The sequence below is a fragment of the Enoplosus armatus genome, chromosome 15 (assembly GCF_043641665.1).
Source record: "Enoplosus armatus isolate fEnoArm2 chromosome 15, fEnoArm2.hap1, whole genome shotgun sequence".
In the NCBI taxonomy this organism is placed as follows: Eukaryota; Metazoa; Chordata; class Actinopteri; order Centrarchiformes; family Enoplosidae; genus Enoplosus; species Enoplosus armatus.
In genome coordinates, this window is record NC_092194.1 from 2620531 (window position 1) to 2627370 (window position 6840).

Here is a 6840-nt window from a genome sequence, read left to right on the forward strand (position 1 = left end):
GTTTTGTGAAATGTTGTTGTGTTTTGACCCTCAGGGCCACCTTACATTTGTGGTCTGGACCATTCTAAAACTCTATAATAATAAAAAACTATTCAAAAGTGAACAGAGGTGTCAGGTGCACATTAGACAGCACATCACACATGTCAGAGAGAACTGTAGAAGTTAAGTTTCTTTGATTTGCATTTAATGAATTAGATGTGAAAGCAACCAAAGTGAAGGTTTACTGAATCTGGCTTCTGCAGATCAATCAACTCTCCAAGAATGTGTGTTCTCGGCAAAGAAATGAAGACATTAACCAAACCATACCATGGCCTCGGCCAAATTTGCGAGCAAATATATTCGTAATGACGTGTCCATCACCCGAGACATCTGTGCAAGCATTCAGATCATAGCCACAAAGAATGTGCTCTCCGGGGCTGAGAGACAAAAAACAAATCAATGGCCTTGATCTGAAAAAGTGGGTTATGACAACTTTAATGGCATCTGTGGTTACCAGTGGTAGAGAGAGCATTAGAAGTCACAGGAGCTTAGCAGACACACAGGGGTGTAGCAGTCATTTGACTGCCTTGTCCTTTTTCTAGCTCCACTAAGGAGGACAGCTCTCCAGACTCCAACGTTACGCTGGAGTCCGACTCCAGTGGCGTCTTCCTCTCCTTATCCAATCAGAGCCAGGAGGAGGCCGGCTCTGACAGCGACCAGCCAATCAGTGGCTCCGACCTAGGCAGCAGCAGCACATCACTGGAGAAAGACGGGGACGATGTAGGGTTAAAGGAATGGGGGAGGGAGGAGAGTACAGAGCTACAGTGGTGCTACCCATCACTCCTCAACACTTCCTTGCATGGAGACACAGAGGGAGATGGCGACAGAGAGGAAGCAGGGTGTGGAAAGATGGGGGGAGACGAAGAGAGCATTGATAAGATAGGACTGGTTTCAATTAAGACCCCACTCGACCATACAGACATTGAGGGCTCCACGCAAAGTGAAGAAATACCACACAGGAAAACAGTGACCCTCATGGAAAGTCCCCCTCTTCCTCTATCTCCCTCAAAACAACAAATCAAACACCTTCTAGATCCTAATCAGAAGCCAATCAGAAGCTCAGGACTGGACTGTGGTGACTTAGATCCCTTTGTCCAATCGGACAGCTTTGTTTACCTTGCCGTGTCTGCAAGACCTGTCTCCCGGGGTGAAGTTCCCACCCATGACACAAAACAAGACAGTGTATGGCAACATTCAGGTAGCATGAAAACACACTTGGACCAGTCAAGTACAGAACGGGACGCCAAGCTGACTCACCTTGCCCCACAAAAACCAGAGGAAGGAGACTTTCTGTGCACTGACAGCTTTGTCTATCTGGCTGCTCCAGCCTGCCTCCTACTGGGCCCTGCAGGATCCACACCCTACAGTGGCAGGTATGTGCATTTTTTGTGTTCACTGTAACCCTAGTGAATTTCATTGTTTGAAATTCAGCGTGGGGTCCCCAACAATAACTAAAATCAGCATTCCAAAGCAATTTGGTTAATTTAGCTATAGATCCATCCATCCATCCATTTTCTGCTCCGCTTATCTCGGTCTGGGTAGCAGTGGCAGTCGACCAAATAAAATATCCCAGACATCTTTCTCCCTAGCCATGTCTTCCATCTTTGTCTGAAGGATATCCAGAAGGTTCCAACCCAGATGGGGAATGTGATCCATCCAGTGTGTTTTGAGTCTTCCACAGGGTGTGCTTGGAATACCTTCACAGGGAGGCCTCCAGGAGGCATCCTGATCAGATGCCCAAACCACCTCAATTGGCTCCTTTCGCAGCCATGAAGCAGCAGTTCTTACTTGTCTTGCCTCCTCACCCCGTGCTACCCTTTGGCAGTCTGATCATTTGCTTTGTTTGGTCATTACCCAAAGCTCATGACCACAGGTGAGGGTTGCAATGTAGATCGACCAGTAGATTGAGTGTCGCCTTCATGCTCAGCTCCCTCTTCAACATGGCAGTCCGGTACAGCGTCCATATTACTGCTGATGCAATCCATCTCTCGATCTATCATTCCATTTTCTATTCCGGGAAAGTCTGGTTGAGGCCCCGCAATGACTGCAACTCCCACCTCCAGAGGAGTTTTTCCCCAGATCCCATGGAAAGTTAAGCATGTTCAAAGCCTCCATTACGGAGGTAGAGTTGTGGTCGGAAAATTATTTCCAATGATACACAGATTTCATGTGTCAGAGTTCAGTTTTCTGCTGCATATTTAAAAGTAGTGCATTAGCAGTAATGAAGATACTTCAGAAACATTTGGAATTGTTTAATAACGATTGGTGATGTGTTGCAGATGCCAGTGATTACTTTGGTCAAAGCAATTCAATATTACTGTAGTACAATATTTTACTCGGATTCTTTCTGTTGTGTTTTTCCAGGGAGTCAGACTCGGAGAGTTCAGGATCTGGCCCCGTTGATCTGTCGGTACTGGGTTGTGGCTCAGTGGCAGGGGACAGCGACTGGGACTCGGACCTGTCCGATTCTGATCCCAGTCGCTCCTCCAGAACCTCTGGTGCCGGTAACAAATCTGCCGGCGTAGCGCGGCCAAAGCGGCTGCCTGCCGAACCGGGCTGGGACTTGTTCGGAGACACCACTGAACCCGAAGTGCTGAGTGAGCTTTTCACTGAACAGGACAAAAACACCAACGGCAAAGCAAGGAAGGTCACCGGGGTCACCACCAGCATGGCAACGACACCAGCCATTCCCATGGCAACTCAGCCTGTCACTGCGCCAATGAGGCAGGCGACAACGGTGGAGCAGTCGTCAACGACGAAGAAGGTGACGTGGCAGTTCAAACCCGCCCAGAGGTCAGTCTGCACAGGAAGCAGAAAGGAGAAAGAGAAGGAGGTGACATCATCATCATCATCATCATCATTGGTAAGGTTCATGGAACTGGGAGCGGGCGAGAGCCACAGACCCTCCCCTTCATCTTCGTCGTCTTCATCATCGTCACCGTCGTCATCCTCCTCTGGTTGATTTGTGAAGAGGATTCCTCTTTGTTTGAACATTTAGAAGGAGCTTTCATTGCCTGAAGCTGAATCGGTTGCAGAGAGGTAGAAAAGATCTTTCAACTCGTTCTGTAGAAACCGGTGGCTGCAACAACTACAGCTTTTTTTGCCTGTAAAATTTTGAATTCTGCATCTAGCTGCTGCCTTTGCCTTCTTGTGACCTTATAAAGGCTGCAAAAAAAAAAAAAAAAAAAGACCAGTTAATTGTTGCATTTTCTTAGATTAGCTTACATAATATCGTATATAGTCAATTTAAGTTTGAGACAGCGTGAGACTCAGGCTAAACAGAAACCTTCAGGTTGAGGCGACGGGGAAACACGGCCACTGATGGAATACTTAAGTCACTCCTAATGGGTTTTATCAACCGTCAAATTTTGAAACACGGGGTTGATTTATTAGGTTCACAGTCGCATTATTCTCTATTGAAGTAATAAATATGAATAGTTCTGTGGCTTTTTTTTTTTTTTTTTATTCTATTGAATGTACTGTACAGGATATACTCCACTACAAGGAAAATCCATCCTAAAACAAAATTGACATCTCCTCAGTGATTTGGCCTGGTCGCCTGTATTTAAACATTATTACAATGCTATAACACATAAATATGATAACAGCTGGAGGAAAATATCCAACAGTGTGTTACTGGTTCATAAAGATCTAACGGTGTTAATGTGTCTCAGGCCTCATATGAAATTACACTTCCTTCCCCAACTGACGCCTGCTCTTACTACTTCATGTACTTTAAAAGCTGACTTTTAAAAGCCGACCGAGGTTGAATTTTACAGTGTACAATGTATTTTATAGTCACATCCAACTTTACAGTGTATTTAATAGTGTGTCAATAATATATTTTGAACATTGAGATAATTATAGAGTGAAATATATATATATATATATATATATATATATGTGATGAATGTGCAAACATGAACAAATAATGGAAGGATTTAGTAATAACATTGGATTTAAATGTTTTATTTATCAATTAGATTTTAAATTGTGAATGTAATAATTGAGCAATATGCTTACCTATTCACGCTATATTCCTATGTTTCATATGTGGAAAGTGTTGCCTGAGTGATGTGTGTAACAATGGCTGAGTTTCATTTTTATTTATACAGCCAAATGCTAATTGTAAATGCAGTCTTACCGTCGCTTAGAGGTTCTACGTGTAACATTTCTAATCATCGATTTATCATCAGGTAGCTTGGTGTGATCGCCATAAGCAACAAGGCCGTGGCCGGGATGACTTGATAGCCCCCGTCTCACACCGGTGGTATTTTTAGTGCTCGTCCCGAGACTTCGTCTCCCATAAGCCCCTTTGGCTCCGTGGCATTTTTGGCTTTGCTGAGGAGGGCAAACACGATTCCACCATTTGTCACTGTTTGCGCTGAAAGTAAAGCGAGAGCTCCCTCCAAATCCAAGTCGGCGGCGCACACAATGTGAAACGCAGTGTGGAGGCTGGTAGAGCTGCCAATCATCCCAGCAGCGGTCTTGTTGCTGACTAATTACACTAATGTCTCAAGAGGAACGTGGTAATCATTTACTGATGTTAAAAAAATGATACGCGTAGCGACCTTTAAAAGGAGGGCACAGTGCTATCTGATTTGTTCTGCTGCAACGGGAAAAGTGGCAGGTTAACAAAGTACTGTCAGTTACACAATGGTGATGCTTGTTACAACATGACGTGGTTATGAAAGGCTGTGTGGGAAGTCATGGCCTGACAGGCAAATTGCTTCCCTAAGCAGGTTTAGTTGTGCTATTTCCAATTTGTGCTTGGAATTTCAAATTGGCCAGTGAGAGGTAAACGTTTGAATTTTGACAGCTTCCAAGTCAGCTGAATGTGTCTTCGTGTTGAGAGTGAAGGTGATGGCGCTAGGATTTGAAAGGGGGGGGGGATCTGTTGTGGGCATGCCGTAGCCATATTTCTTGATTGAGACTGATGGCGTAAGATGGGTGATTTGTTTTCTTCTTTTTTAATTTTTTAAAAATTTTTTTTTTTTACGCAAAATGAAAACGATTGCCCTGTGCAGCTTTAACTGCCTTTATGAACACTGAAATGCTCCCGCCAGCCCTTATTCTTGATGGCGGTCCTCGGTGTAAACCAACAGGATCTGGTCAGGTTCAGTGATTGATTTATTTCCAGTGCTTTTGAGCGCACACACAGGTGGCGTGAAGTGCTTCGTTTGCTGCATTTCTTTTAAAAGCTGTCTTGAATGTTGATCGGGACTGAACTGATGGCTGGCAAGGGTTTAAAATGGCCGCAGCCTCTGGCTACTTGTGAAGCGTGTAAAAATGCATTTAATGTACATTCTTTGATAGTGTTATAAAATCCAATGGCACCCCAAGTCCCTGCCGAAAGTCAGCAGCTTCAAAGCGTGAAAAGTGGGGTGTGAGGACATTTTGGCACGGCCCGGATCAGCCTGTTATGGTGGCCCCCCCCCCCCCCCCGGGCACAAATTTGCTGTTGGGCGCCTGTTGACCTGGAATAATACTGCTTGGCCCCAGGTTTTTTTTTCGTGTGTGCCAGTTTATGGTAATTTGATTACACGCAGATTTATGTAGGAATATGTACCATAAAAAAACACAATAGGGCGCGTTAGCCTCCGCGAACTCATTGAAAAAGTAACTACATTACTAATTACTTTACTTTCACTTTTAATGTCACTACTTTTACTTAACGTCCGCACAGCTCCGTCAAAGGCGCCTTTGAAACGATTCCTCCGCCATTCAGGTGTCGCGCCCTCGGTATCTAACGCGTGCAGGGATTTAAAAGAAGACATTGTGGTTCACCAAGAAGGCAGGCCTACAACTTAGAGGGATTTACTGACCATCCAGCAACTAGCTTAGCCTTGGTGACCGCACGTCCATAAAGTCCTGACCTCAGCAGTTCATAATAACTGACACTACATGTGATCAAATTAAAAATACATGTTCATTAGTTTACATAATTCAATTTTGACCTTGCTTTTTTTTTTTTGGGGGGGGGGGGGGGGGGGTTTGTTTGAAATATCATGAAATATAGTCCCAGTACATGCCATTCGTGTTGCTAGGCAACGTCTAGTTAAACAAGGCGGACCGCGCTTCACAAGATCACAAGCTTTGAAATTCGGAGTCAGTCTTAAACACACTCAACCTACAAGAATATGTGACGTAGCTCTCTCTCCCTCTCCCTCACACAGGCTGCCCCCCCCCCCCCTCTGTCACACACACACATACATTGCATTGCATGCATTTGCTCCCTATCATTGCCTCGTACCCTCTCCACATCTCTTCATTTAAAAAAAAAAAAACTCCCTCAGACGCCTGCACAGGCCCCCGGCTCCACCAAAAGTCCTCTCCTCCCTCCACCTTCAGTACTCGGCATTCCAGACTCACATTTAAGCACATTTAAGATTCCATTTTCATGGGTTATTTAGCTATTTTATGTTTTGGTTACACAAATGACACTAACTCCAAGCTCTCCAGCGAAGCCTCACTGTTGTGGTCTGTTTCTACCTAGACTAGACAATAAAGGTGCTTTATTCTAGGCTTTTTTTTTTTTTTTCTAGGTTTAAACTAGATTTGGGTTCATAAAGCAGGACCGACCTTATTTGATATTCTACTTTAGCGGTGCCGACAAATCTGCCGTCAATCAAATTACCAAGAAACCTCTGACACACAGTGAGCCCGGAACTTTTGGGGCCTGTGCGAGCTTCGCTAGTGATCCAGCTTTTGCATCTTTGGGTTATCCGTGAGTGCAATATTAAAAAATCAGGGAGCGCACCTTTTCGAAACATGACAGGATTGGGCTCTTATCTAGACGTG